Raw genomic sequence first — 14,311 nt, 5'->3', positions numbered from 1 at the left:
ACCCCTGCCCTACCACCCTGCCATCGTCCGCCTTCACTAGGTCCCTGTCATTCTTCGTGTCTCTTTTCTCTGGAACCACTATGCGAGCTTCCCTGCTGGCCTCCTGTCCTGTTCACACTGTTTCAGCAGCGCTGCTCCTAGCCCTTCACTGCAGGGGCCGCTTGCAGGCTAAGACACACCCCTGTGCCCGGACGCCTTGCAGGCCCTGGCCACCTCTCTGCTGCTGTCCCCCTAGAGCCCCACAAGGAGGCCAAAGCATCTCAGATTTAACTGTACAAAACTAAGCTCTCCCCCGCCACGTCTTTCCAGCCAATGTCGATTCCATCCCAGACACCTTTCTCTTACAGCCCACAAAATCCTGCCTACTCTATCTTCAAAACACATGCCAGATCACACTGTCTCAACAGTCCAGACGTCACTGCCACCTCTTGCCAGCTCCTCTGTTGTCCATCATCTCCAGAGAGACTCTTTCTTTCTCTCTTTGGCTGCGCCAGGTCTTAGTTGTGGCCCGCAGGATCTTCGTTGCAGCACGTGGGCGTCTTGGTTGCGGCATGCGGGATACAGTTCCCTGACCAGAGATGGAACCCGGACCCCTGCATTGGGAGCGCGGAGCCTTACCCACTGGACCACAGGGAAGTCCGGCGACCCTTTCAACAGTGGGTCCCTTCACCTCCTTGGGACCTGCTGTGGCTTACTTTTCATTCAGAGTGAAATCCCAACTCTGAACTGGGACCGTCACCAGCCACTTCCCTCATCTCATTTGCTCCAACTTTGCTCTGTGCTTGTCGGGGCTCCTTCCTGCCCCCTCCTGGGGTGCTCTTCCTCAATCCACTGGCCTTGCTTCCTCACTCTGTGATTCAGCTCAAAGGTCATCTTATCTGAGTCCTTCCCCAGCCCTCATTTCTCCACATTTAATACAGGCCTTAGAATGGTGCCAGGCACACAGTAGGCACTTAAAAGCCCTCAGTGTGTTTTGAACCGATGAGTGCTATCTCTCCAGACACCACGGGAGGAGAGGTGCTGTCCCTCTCTCTACCTTAAGGACACGGGTTAGGCTGCCCCTTTGCCCAGGGCTGTCCAACAGAAATAGAATGCAGCCAGGGTATGATGTAAAATTCCCCAGTGGCCACAATTAAAAAGAAAAAAGAAACAGGTAAAATTAATTTCAACACTGTATTTTATTTAATGCAACTGTCTCAAATACTATCATTTCCACATGTTGTAAATACAAAAAATTTACTTTTTTACATTCTTTTCTTCTTAGTACTAAGTCTTCCAAATCCAGTATTTTATATTCACAGCCCATGTTAACCTGGACTTGTCACATGTGGCTGGGGCGGCCTCACTGGATGTTCTCCACCACATCTTACTTGGTAGTTCTTCTTTAACCTTCTGTCAGCACCTTGAGTGTCAATACTTAAGTAGGGAAACCTGCAAGCCGCTCCCCAGACAAGACCTGATTTTCACTCAGTATTCTTAACTCCCTATACTTCTCTTTCAAAGCACTTATCACAGCCTGTAATTAGATAATTGTATGGCTATTTGATGAACTACCTGCTGTTCCTGGTCGTTCTCAGTGCCTGGCCCATAGCAGACACTCAGTAAACATTTGTGAATTAATGTATTCAATGGCTTAATTCTTTCCTTTTCTCTACTGTATATTTTTACCCATGGGTTCTGCTTCTGTGGAACTTCGCTTTGCTTCTGCCTTAGTATGTTTTCAGATTATTTCAAGGCAAATTGCCTCCTTTTTCGTATTTCCTACTTTAAATTCTCTATTTGGTTGAGATCAGTGTTTTTCTTTTTGATTTTTAGGCCGCGCCCTGCGGCTTGCGGATCTTAGTTTCCTGTAAAGAAGCAGGTCTGAGAGCTGACTCGGTTGGCGGACGGTTGGTCCAGCATCCCTTGGCCAGCGGCAGGTGCAGCCAACACAGGACGGACTCGCTGTGAGCGGACAGAGAACCGATGGCCCCAGCCCCGGGCCCTGTCCTCGCGGGCGCGCCCCCGGACCAGCTGGCGCCGCGGCCGCACCGCAACACCGCGCCTTCCAGAGCCTTCCGCCCAGACCCGCTCCCGACCGTTGTCCTCGCCGCTTCCGGCACTTGGGACGACCAATCGTCACGTCCGAAAACAAAAGACCCGCCCCCTCCGCGACGCAGGTAGCCAATCCAGCTGCTCGCTACCTCAGCGTCCCGTGCGCCTAGACGCAAGACCTTGCCCAATCCGTCCCGGGACGTGCTTCTGGTCCCGCCCCGGCCTGTGCTAGAAGCTGTCAATCTCGTCGTCCCCCGTGGCCCCGCGCGCACTTCCTTCCCGACGCCGTGACGTGCGCAGCCCTGTGCCCGACGGCGGCGGGCCAATGGCGGTGGCGGATACAGCGGGCCAATGGGAGGTAACGTCTCATGCGGCCCGCGCCGCCGCAGCCGCCGCCGGGTCCCGGAGCCAGAGGCCGCCCGAGCCGGAGCGCGATGGAGCGAGGGCCCCAGGCGGGGAGGCGCGGCCGAGCGCGCGGCCCGACGCCCCCTCAGTGAGCGCCCGACCGCCGCGGCGCAGGCCGAGGGCGGGCTCGCCTCTGCCCACCTCGCCGCCGCACCGGCGCTCGGAGCCCGCGCCGCCTTCCCGCTCGGGCCGCGGGCCGGGGACGGCCCGGGGCTGCATGGCCTCGCCCGCGCGCCGCCGCTGAGCCCTGGGCCGGAGCCGGAGCCGGAGCCGGTGAGAGCCGCGGCCGCGCGGGGGTTGGGGCGAGTGCGGGACGTGGGGTGGCCTTGCGGCCTGCAGGCCTTCCGCGCCGGGCGGAGCAGCGCAGCGGGCTTCGGCGGGCCTGGGGGCTGGGGTCCGGGGCAGCCGTGACGGGCCTCAGGGGCCTCCGGGCGGGCTTTGGTGGCGGGGGGGGGGGATACGGGTGGGCCTGAGGGCGTGAGGGCCTGGGGGGTAGCCGGGAGGGACGACGGCGGGCTTCGGACGGGCTTGGGGGCCGGGGGCAGACGGGGGGCTCCAGGCTGGACTGGGGGGCAGACAGGGGCTGAGAGTGGGCTCTGGGTGGGCCTGGGGGGCCCAGAGGGCCGACGGGGGGCTCCGGGTGGGCCTCGGGCCCTGGGGGCCCTACCGGGGTCCTGGGATAGCCTTGAGGGGCAGAGAGAAGGCTCTGGACGGGCGGGGGCCGACGGGGGTCTTCGAGGGGCCTGAGGAGCCGACAGGGGCTCCGGGCAGGCCTGGGGGGCCGACAGGGGGCTGAGGGTGGGTTCTGGGTGAGCCTGGGCAGCCGGAGGGGCCGACGGGGCGCTCTGGGTGGGCGTGGGGACCTTGGGGTCCCGGGGCAGCAGTGAGGGGCAGACGGCGGGCCGCTGGGGGCTCCGGGCGGGCCTGGGGGGCCCGGGCAGCCTTGAGAGGCCGGCCGTGGGATGTGGAGGGCCCCGGGCACCTGGGGAGTAGGGCGCCGACCTCTGACCCGCGGGAGGGGCGCCTTCGCGGTGTAGGCTGTAGTTGTTATTCCCAGCGTCCTATTATTATCGCTGTTTTGAAATGGGAGCAGGCGGCTTCGGGCTCCAAGCCGGAGGGGGAGGGCGAGCCGGGGCCCTGGAGGGAGAGGGGGCGCTGGGGCCGCAGGAGGCGCGTGGGCCCGCGGAGGGGCAGGAATGCGGGGCAGCGGTGCGGGGGTGTTTCGGGGGGAGGGTAGGCGGGACTGGGGGGCGGGTGGGAGGGAAGAGGCGGCGGCGGCTGCAACAGCAGCCCTTGGCCTCAAGGAACAATGTGAGACGTTGCCTGAAATGTTAATTTCCGTTCCTCATTTCATCATTCCCTGGCAGGGCGGTAGCTGTGAGAGCGAGTGTGTATGTGTGTGCGTGCGTGTGTGTGTGTGTATGTGTATGTATGTATGTATGTATGTATGTAGGGTTGGCCCTGCCACATGGATTCAGTCCCCTTTCAAAGAGGGATTGTGTTGTTGAATCTTGTTATCTCTGCCGTTTTGGGGGGAGTCTTAATTTTTCTTGAGAGCTGCTCTTTTCCTGGTGTCCCATCAAGGTTTTCTGCTTCTGTTGTATTTTGAAAGCTAGTCTCGTATCCAAACTTCCGAAGAGTTTTGGAAGAGGCTTTGGGAGATGAAGCTGTCCTAAGAGGGCCCCTTGCTTTCAAAACCATTTTCTTTCTAACAGTTCAGATGCAGCAGGCTTAGGTTTCATGGTTTCTGTAGGTTATGAGAAGTTTTATATTCGTTTGCAAGAACAGGACTTCTCAGCAGAGAAGTCATATTTCAGGCTTTCTTAGATGGTGAGAGGGTATTCTGAAGTGATTTTGCACAATGTCCTTAACATTCCTTTTCCACTGAGCAGTGAGAGTGCGCGCAGTTGTTGAATTGGGGGGGTGATGAGATGCTCTCAGCCAAAAGATGTAAGATGATACTGCTTGTAGAAGAAGTGCCATTGAAACAGTTACTATTTTTGGTTTGTGCAAACCCAGTCAATGGCATAACTTGGATAGTTCTAAATCAGAGACCCTGAGACTGTGTTTGATGCCTTTAGGACCTTGATTGCACTTACTCAGTGTTGCTGTCCTGGAAGACCTGGAGTTCTGTTTGTGTTTTTTAGGATGATTGCACAAGTACTCTGGTATTACTTTGTAGTTAGAAAGGAAAAAGGGAACACATCTTGCTCAACTTAGATTGTGACCCTTCATCCCCCGCCCTCCATTCAGCTGTTGTCCTCCCTCTGTGGTGTCACGCTCAGGAGCGGGCTTGCCTTTGATAGGCTGGCTCTCTGAACGGAGGAAACAAAGACCAAGTTGCTGTGACATTTTCCTCTGCTCTTTGTGTGTGCCTCTTGAGTTAGTTAAAAAGCTACCCACAGATAGTGCCAAATTTGACCCAGCTTTGAAACTTTGAAAAGATCTTTTTCTTCTAAACGTTTTTTTTTATTGTGGGAAAATATACGTAACAAAATTTACCAGAAGTTTGTTTTTAAAGGTGTCACATAGCCTTGAATTCCTCCTTTGCAGTTGTACCTTTGTGCTGCCACTGTTGGATGTTTTCCTCTGGGCGTGCTGTGGGCCAGCCATGATAATCACACTGCACAGCAGGCCTTTCATCTCTCCAAACCAGATGGGCTGCTTGTGACTAGTGGCTGTCATCTTAGCTCTAATTACAGTGTTGATACAGTGACAAGTAGAACTTTCTACAAATAGAGTTAAAGAAGCTGTGCTGTTTGTACTGGAGAAGATTTTTCAAGAGGCGTTGCGTTGCGTGCCTTGAGTTTTTAAGTACAGTTGACACAGTAAGGTTACGTTTCATCCAATATGAGAGGAGAGTTACTTTGCATAGGATGGCAATGAGCCCATCATCAACTAAATAACATAATTAGAGAGCGTCAGTAAATGCTGGTTCAGAGCATGGTCTGCATTTGTTGCCAAAATAAGTGTTTTGATCTGTCCATTCGTCCATGTAAGTCCCTTCATCTCTCAAATGTAAGTATAATGGAGGAGCTTCCTTGAATAACGAGATACTTGCTAGTTAATAGGTGCGAATGATACTGCGCTTACTGCCTGGCTGTGTGCTGGGTCAGTTCACTATTGCTGTTCAGTCAGTGCTCTGTGGGGACTGAGTTTGGCCTGTTTGATAAACTTTATACAAAAAAATCGAATGAACACAAAAGTTACTGTCTTGAAATGTTTTCATGTGTGTTCTGTTAATTTGAATTTCAAATGGAATTTCTGTGCAATTCAACTTTTTCAGTTTTATCTTAAACTCTGTGAAAGATGGCGTCGATCCCTAGCACCTGGAACGCAGGCAGTTAGAGATAATCGGTACAGAAAGCCTTTTTAAAAAGGCTTAGGAAATGATCCACTTCAACAACTCTCTGTTAATTCTTATAGAGATGTTTCTGTTTCTAAGCGGTTCTTTTTTTTGTTGTTTGATGCATCTTATTCTTGATATCTTTGCCAGAGTCAGACTCAGCTGTGTACGTAAGTGTATGTTTTTGTTAGTATTCTTCTGTGCTTTTCTTAACTCCCACTCCTCCCTCCCCATATTTAAAATTTTCTTTAAATTCACCTTTCAACCAAATAGTGTTTTGTATATATGTTAGAACTACAAGTATTATTTTTATGAAAGTGTCCCAAAGGATTATTAACTGGCCTAACCCTGATTGTGTGACCCCCCCCCCCCCCCACCCCATGTCCTTCACTCAAGTTCTCTCAACTTCTCATGCTCCGGTTCCATTGGCCTTTCATTTCCTAGGTGACCCTCTGCCTGGACCAGGGTCTTGCTGAATGTCCATCGTTGTCTCCCTTGCAAATACTCCTCCCCCCCCCCCCCCCCCCCCGACATCAACACAGTAGATCAAATGTGTGATCGCAGGGCTCTAAGCTGAATGAAGAGAGGTACGGTCTCTTTGTCACCCAGGGCCCAGCCTAGGCATGACCCTGGGCTTAGAATTGGCTCAGGAAGTATTTGTTGAATTGTTTAAAGGCAATGTATGCAAGTGTTTGAGAAATTTTGAAAGGACATACTTAGGATCATGAACATTTATTTGATTGACTAGGAATTACGCTATGTACACTTTAGCCATTTTCCTATTTGTTGTTATTACAAGTTTACTTGCGAAAGGTGTGGGGCATGGCTTTTAAAATTGGCACAGGACGAGAGAGAAAGGAAATAATTAAACGAACGGTTGTCTTTGTGGAAGAAGAAGAATGCTTTCTGTGAAAGCAGCTTTAGTAGGACTGCCGTGTGGGGGCCACAGTCAGAGGCTCGCCAAGTGTAGTTTGCTGCTGCAGCTCGTGGTGATGAGAACTTCAAGCACCTCTGGCCACGTGTCATGTGAACAGTATGGAGTCTTTTGAAAGGTTTAGCATTTTCTGATTTATGTTTTTTATTTCCTAAGCGCTTGTAATAAAAAAGGCCAAAGCAATATAAATTCTCCAGAATGGAGGCGGGCCCCTTAACATTTTTGCCTCACCCCTGCCCAGTTTTGGCACTTTAAATATTTATTTATTTATTTATTTATTTATTTTTATTTATTTATTTTTGGCTGCATTGGGTCTTCGTTGCTGTGCATGGGCTTTACGTTGGGGAGAGAGGGGGCTACTCTTCATTGCGGTGCGCGGGCTTCTCTTTATGGTTGTTTCTCTTGTTGCGGAGCACGGGCTCTAGGCACGCAGGCTTCAGTAGTTGTGGCACGTGGGCTCAGTAGTTGTGGTTCGCGGGCTCTAGAGCACAGGCTCAGTAGTTGTGGCACATGGGCTTAGTTGCTCCACGGCACGTGGGATCTTCCCGGACCAGGGATCAAACCCGGGTCCCCTGCATTGGCAGGTGGATTCTTAACCACTGCGCCACCAGGGAAGTCCCTAGTTTTGGCATTTTAATGAAGAAAAAAAAAAAAATCTCTTTGGGGGGAATACACCAAAATGGAGTTGTGTGTTATTTTTTTCCCCCTTATGTTTCTGTTCTCTAAAATTTAAAAGATGAAACATATATTTGGGAAAAGGTTGTTATTGAAAAGCCTAGTCGTGGGTATAATTTGGGTGATAAAGACTTGAGTTCTTGGTTTAGATAACAGTAGATTTGTGTGGTTTTAACATTTTAGGTGGTAATGAGTGAGGGGAATTGGTGGTTGTTGAAAACGTTTAAAGACATCATTCTAGAACTTGAGATATCCTGCAGTTCAAACTCTGGTCCTTTGAATAAAGAGTTAAGTGGGTTTTCAATATGAAAATAGAAGTCTGGTCTATTAATATAGCTCAGATTTTTCCGAGGCTGAAAGGACTGAAAATCCTTCTGTGATGCCCCCTCCGCAGCCAGGATGGAGGTAGGTGGCCATCGGGAGCGGTGCTGTCTGAGTTTGAGCGTCCTTGCTACTGGCTGAGGGCGAGACCCACGTGTCCAGTCCTGCCTTTGGCATCTGTGCAGTGAATTATTTATTATCCTGAAAATCTGTAGGTGCTCTTTCTCCACTTGCAAAGAAACCAGTGTGCACCTCTTCACAAATAAGAATGTTGGCCTTTGCTCAACTTAAAACATTTTTGATCACTTAGGTCAAAGAAAAGTATTTTGTCAGGGTTAAATAAAATTCATAAAATCCCCCCTTCTTCAGTTACCTGTTTAACTAAAAAAAAAAATGTGACCTTTAAGAATGGCTGGGATTGAAATTTAACTTGTAAATGCTTAATAGCTTTGTGATATCAGAGATGACTTTTCATCTAAAATGCAGCAAATAGACTTTTCTCAGCTCATTAGTAGTGTCCCTTTCCCCCTTCCAGTGGCAGTCTTCAGACCCAGAATGCGAATGTCCTGGAATAATGAACGTTTCTAAATAATGAGAACATTTTGGGAAGGTGCTTTGTTCATAAGGTTTGGGCTAAAGTTATGAATAGTGGGTTTTTTGTTTTTTTTTTTTTAACTACATTCATATCCAGTAAAATAAAAAAGATTTTCATTTAATTCTCGGTGATAATGTAGACTTGAGAATATTATGGCTGTACTGTGTAAACTTATCGAAAATAGAGAGCATGAGAAAAGCAGAGAAGAACCTTATTACTCTTAAGAAATTAAGCCTTGCTGGTATGTACCATGTTTCTAAATGCGGTTTTACATCCTGTAAAACAGGAAGTAAAAATAAAAAAACAACAAAACCCCAAAGCAGCACTCTTGAAGGAATTAACTTTAAAAAAAATTACTAAAACACTTGACTAATTAAAGGATGTGCAGAACACTATAAGAAATCTTGCCTTTTTGGATGCTTACAGAGGAGAAAAGCCAGTCTTTTTTTTTTTTTTAATAACTTTATTTTTGGCTGCGTTGGGTCTTTGTTGCTGCACGCGGGCTTTCTCTAGTTGCGGCGAGCGGGGGCTACTCTTCGTTGCGGTGCGTGGGCTTCTCACTGCGGTGGCATCTCTTGTTGCGGAGCACGGCCTCTAGGCGCGCGGGCTTTAGTAGTTGTGGCTCGTGGGCTCTAGAGCGCAGGCTCAGTAGTTGTGACGCACGGGCTTAGTTGCTCCACAGCATGTGGGATCTTCCCGGACCAGGGCTCAAACCCATGTCCCCTGCACTGGCAGGCAGATTCTTAACTACTGTGCCACCAGGGAAGTCCTGAAAAGCCAGTCTTTAGGGGTCTGAAACTATAGCCCTCAGGTGATTCTGATTTCAAAGAATTTTTAGACTTTGTGAAATCTTTCTTTGCTGAGGTGTATGATTTTTTCCGTTTAGCTTTAGCTTACCTACATAGGTATTTTTATTACTTTGAGAAGAGTCCATCTGGAATTTGAAGTGTTTTAGTTTAGAGGTTAATATATTAAATATGCTAAAGCTCAGAATGTTTTCTTATGGGAAAAATTTTCCCTAAATACTTGGGAAAGGTGATCTTTGAATTGTGTCTCTTATCTTTTAGTATGAAGCTTAGAAAAGTGATATGTGCTTTCACTCACAGCTGAAGTAGTTTTTAGCAGATATAACCTTAACGAGATTTACATGTGAACTTTGTTTTTCTTTGGTGAAGTGATCAGATCTGTTTCTGCTGAACCTGGGTTCTCATCAGATGACTAACTTTTTAAAGAAGACTGTTTAAGCAATAACTCTAATCTTTAAAAAAAAAAAAGATATTTAAGCAAAGACTAAGGGCACAATGAAGTTTTAGAACACTGGGGAGGGAATCTCTTAGAATTTAACCCACAGCATCTCGTTTTCCTCTCCTTGATAGTTTTCTTCTGGGCTCCAAATATGTTGTCCAGAGGGAGATGGGAAACAGAAGGGAGATGGGGGATTTGAAGAGGTACCACAGGAGGGTGTGAAGGTTGGAAGGAAGACATGCTCTCTCACAATCTGGAGAAACCCTTGTGGTTTTTATATTTCAGTGCTGTCACTGTTTTCTATGGCTGCTATAACAAATGACCAGAAATTTAAAGGCTTACAACAATACAGATTTTTTCTTATTTACAGTCCTGCAATTTAGAAGCCTGGCATGGATCGTGCTAGGCTGAAGGCAAGGTGTCGGCAGGGCTGGTTCCTTCTGAAGGCTCCACGGAGACTTCATTTCCTTGCCGCTTCCATCTTTTGGAGGCTCTTCACATGGCCCCTTCCTCCATGTTTGAAGCCAGCAACCTTGTGTCTCTCTGACCTTCTTCGGAGGTGGTTTTGTTTTGTTTTGTTTTTAAAACACAGCACGTTTATTTAAACTGTTACTTTTCATAACTCATTGGAACTTATCACAGGTCAATATCTTCATTCTGTTACCTTAGTGGGTACATTCATTAGTGTTATGTAAACCTTCATATAAAATTAAAGAATTAAAAGAACAGCTAAGAACGTAGCTCTCTTCTGACTCTCTTCGGCCTCCATCTTCCACTGTTAAACACCCTTGTGATTCTGTGGGGTTCACCTGGATGATGCAGACTCATCCCCCGTCTGCTGATGAGTAGCCTGAGATATCTAGAGGCTCCGGGGGTTAGGACGTGGACCCCTTGGGGACGTTATTCTGCCAGCCACACCGGGAGTCCACGGTGCTGTCGTAACACGTGAGGTGGGGCCAGGTCGGTGTGCAGCAGGCTCTGGCGCTTGGCCTTGGTTCCCCAGAACTGTTTTGGCTCTTGGAGAGACTCAGTGCCGTCCATCAGCCAGCATAATTTGGCATTGATAGGGGATTAGTGGATATGGTGGAAACACATGTCCTGGACAAGGTTTTGTTTTATTTTTTAATTTTTATTTTATTCTTTTTAATTTTTATTTTATTTTTAATTTTTTTGGCTGCGCTGCATGGCATGGGGGAACTTAGTTCCCTGACCAAGGATTGAACCCACGCCCCCTGAAGTGGAACTGTGGAGTCTTTACCTTTGGACTGCCGGGGAGGTCCCAAGGTCTTGTTTTTTTTATTTATTTATTTATTTATTTATTTATTTATTTATTTATTTATTTATTTATTTATTTATTTATTTATTTTTGGCTGTGTTGGGTCTTCGGTTCGTGCGAGGGCTTTCTCCAGTTGCGGCAAGCGGGGGCCACTCTTCATCGCGGTGCGGGGACCGCTCTTCATCGCGGTGCGCGGGCCTTTCACTATCGCGGCCCCTCCCGTTGCGGGGCACAGGCTCCAGACGCGCAGGCTCAGCAGTTGTGGCTCACGGGCCCAGCCACTCCGTGGCATGTGGGATCTTCCCAGACCAGGGCTCGAACCCGTGTCCCCTGCATTAGCAGGCAGATTCTCAACCACTGCGCCACCAGGGAAGCCCCCAAGGTCTTGTTTTAAATAAATTTTTATTTTGGAATAATTTTAGATATACAGCAAAGTTGCAAAAGTAGTACAGAGAGTTCCATTATATTCTTTACCGAGGTCCTCTAAGGTTAACATTTTACGTAGCAGTGGTAAGGTTGGCCAAACTAAGAAATTAGCATTGGGACTTCCCAGGTGGCGCAGTGGTTAAGAATCCGCCTGCCAATGCAGGGGACACAGGTTTGATCCCTGGTCCAGGAGGATCCCACATGCCGCAGAGCAACTAAGCCCTGTGCCACAACTAGTGAGCCTGTGCTCTAGAGCCCTCGAGCCACAAATACTGAGGCTGCGAGCCGCAAGTACTGAAGCCCATGCACCTAGAGCCCATGCTCTGCAACAAGAGAAGCCACAGCAATGAGAAAGCCCGTGCACAGCAATGATGACCCAACATGGCTGAAAATTAAAAAAAGAAAAATTAGCATTGATGCGTTATACTGTTAATTGAATCCCAGATTCGTTTAGATTTCACTTGTTTCCCACTAACGTCCTTTCACTGCTCCAGGATCACACATGGCATTTAGTTGCCTGTCTCCTTGGTCTCCTCCTATCTGTAACAGTTTTTCGGTCTTTTCCTTGTTTTTCATGACCTTGGCAGTTGTGAAGAGTACAGTCTTTGTTTTTTCTGTCTTTGTAACCATTCACCCATTTGGCACAGTTGTAAAGCAACTGTGTATAGGCAGTTGTGTAGCTGACTTCTGGTTTCTCTGACTGCTTTCCTGAATGTGGCCTGCTGTATACGGGGAGAACAGTTTGGTGTCTTTTTGTGACTGGAATGCGTAACATGCTTTAGGGAGGGGCTTCTAAGACTAAACAGACAGCTTTCCCCACGTCCCACTGACTTAGTCAGATGTTTGTTGGTTGCTCACTGTGTGCAGGGCTGTGTGGGGGAAGCGCAAAGATGAGGGCAAGGTGTGGGGCAGGAACTGCACGCGGGGGCGAGGGCATTTCTGGCTCCGGGTCTGGGGGGTGATGCAGGAAGTGCTCTGGAAGCATGGTGGGCGTCGGTGGGCGTGCAGAGGGCAGGGTCAGGCCGGAAGGCTCTGGACAAGGGCCAGGAGGGCGGGTTGTAACGTGAGAATGTCAGCTTGGCCTGTTTGAACACGGAGCCCATGAAAGGAGATGGTAGCAGATGAAGCCAGGGAAACGGAGTACAGCCCGAGTGTGTGGGACTTAGGATGAGGGCCCTGGCCATGGCCTGCTGAGGGACGGCAGAGGCCGTGCGTGGGGTCTGCTGGTGCCAGCAGAAGGCCAGGGCCTGGCGATGCCTGAATCTGGGCTGCCAGGAGAGGGGTGGCGTCTAGGGCTTGGGTGGAGGGAGTGAGCGCCAGCCAGGGCGGCCACTGCTCATGAGGGGCCCCTGCCTTGTCTTCTGGCCTGTTCTTTCAGCCCCACCATCCTCTGCTTTTGGATGATGTCTGGTTTAGAAAGGTCTCAGTGGAAACTGTTACAAGAAGTGGGAACACCATTTTCTAGGGAAATGTATGATGAGCAGTAGAAATGGGTGATGGGATTGAGATTTTGTTGTAGGAATGATGCCTGACTTCGAATGACTGGCAGAGATGCCGTCCCAGGGAAGTGACTGAGGAGCGAAGTGTGTCTGCCGGAGCCTGGCCTGAGGCGAGGCTGGGAGGGCCTCCCATCGAGGCCGCCCTCAGAGCACCTGGGGATCTTGAGAGTGGGCTGCCTGGACAAGATGCGAAGACTTTATTTATTTGGTTGCACTGGGTCTTAGTTGTGGCAGGCGGGTTCCTCAGTTGTAGCTCCAGGGCTTCTTAGTTGCGGCAGGCGGGCTCCTCAGCTCTGGCATGCGGACTCTTAGTTGCGGCATGCATGTGGGATCTAGTTCCCTGACCAGGGATTGAACCCGGGCCCCCTGCATTGGGAGCGCGGAGTCTTATCCACTGTGCCACCTGGGAAGTCCCTGCTGACAAGTGTTGATGTAAATACTTGAGGGTCAGCTGAGAGGGATGGCCAGTTATATAAAAGGTCCCCTGCCTTGTGGAGCTGTGACAGACCCAGGCACCCCAGTCTCTGGTGCTTGTCCCCTGCAGGGAGGAGTGGGCAGCTCCCCAGGAGCCTGTGATTGGCTCCTACAGGTCTTATTCCCAGACAGTTAAACTGCAGGCCAAGGAGAGTAGCTCTGAGTCTGGGTAGGAGGGGCTAGAGAACTTGAAGCTGGAGAAGCAGCCTTCGGTGAAGGCGTGAAGGCGGGTGGGTGGAGAGGAGAAAGGCCACGATATCTTAGGCTTTTCTTGCACGTCTGTTTTGTATTTCCCATAGTTCTACGCACATGTTGTGCATGTATGATCAGATACCTAGTCAGTATTTGCCTGAAAGACGGATCTTAAAAGTTAGGCTCTAGGCTGAGGAAGGAGTGGCACCTGGCAGGAGATACAGAGCCCTGTGTGCCTGGAGCTCGTCGTCCAGTGAAGGTGCGCCTGCTCGCCTGAGAGTAGGTGCGGTTTGCTTCAGGCCGTCAGAACGGAGCCTCTGTCCTGCTTTGTCACTGCATGCTTGTCATGTGCTGTGTCACGAGGACTTTGTCCTTTGGTTGGACTGTGGGCGGCAGCAGTTACGCTCAGGGCGTCTGGCCCTGGAGCCTTCAGCGGGGGATGGTCTCTAGGCTTTACTGGGCCAGCAGTACAGTCAGGGCCCTGAATTGCATGCAGTCTAATTGCAGATGGAGAGATAAACGGAGAGCAGAAGTGGATGTTTTGGGCCGCTTGGCTGTGTGGTGCTTGGCTTTGAACGTTCACTCTCACTTAAACGCTCGTAGCTCTCCCAAGTCCCTTTGTTACCACCCCTCCATAACATTAAAGCATTTCACCGGCTGACAACTGCCCTGCACCTGAGGGAGAGAACAAGTTGCTATAGTTGTTTTTGTGACCCTGACTGCAGTGTTTGATGGCTGCCCCATTACCACCGGGATGGGGGATCGGGGATGGGGCAGGGACTCAAGTGGCTTCGCTACTCTCTGGCCTTTTCTCACCCTCCCCGAGGCTGGCCTGGTACTGTTTCTTTGTCCAGGGATGCTTTTGAGAGCTAAGAGGGTTCTGTAAAAA

The 14,311-nt window shown here is 49.9% G+C and overlaps 1 protein-coding gene across 4 annotated transcripts in view; it reads left to right on the top strand.

The window, feature by feature from the left end:
- The first annotated feature begins 2,621 nt into the window (after positions 1–2,621).
- ANKRD11 (ankyrin repeat domain containing 11) overlaps positions 2,622–14,311 on the top strand; it is a 164,415-nt gene continuing 152,725 nt past the window's right edge. For all 4 annotated transcript variants that reach the window (XM_059906099.1, XM_059906093.1, XM_059906100.1 and 1 more), the window contains exon 1: positions 2,622–2,712. The gene's annotated coding sequence lies outside the window, so the exon portion shown is untranslated. The remainder of the gene's footprint in view (positions 2,713–14,311) is intronic.

The sequence above is a fragment of the Balaenoptera ricei genome, chromosome 19 (genome assembly GCF_028023285.1).
Source record: "Balaenoptera ricei isolate mBalRic1 chromosome 19, mBalRic1.hap2, whole genome shotgun sequence".
NCBI classification, from domain to species: Eukaryota; Metazoa; Chordata; class Mammalia; order Artiodactyla; family Balaenopteridae; genus Balaenoptera; species Balaenoptera ricei.
Note: the sequence above shows the minus strand (reverse complement) of the source record. Positions and strands in the feature narration are given on the sequence as shown.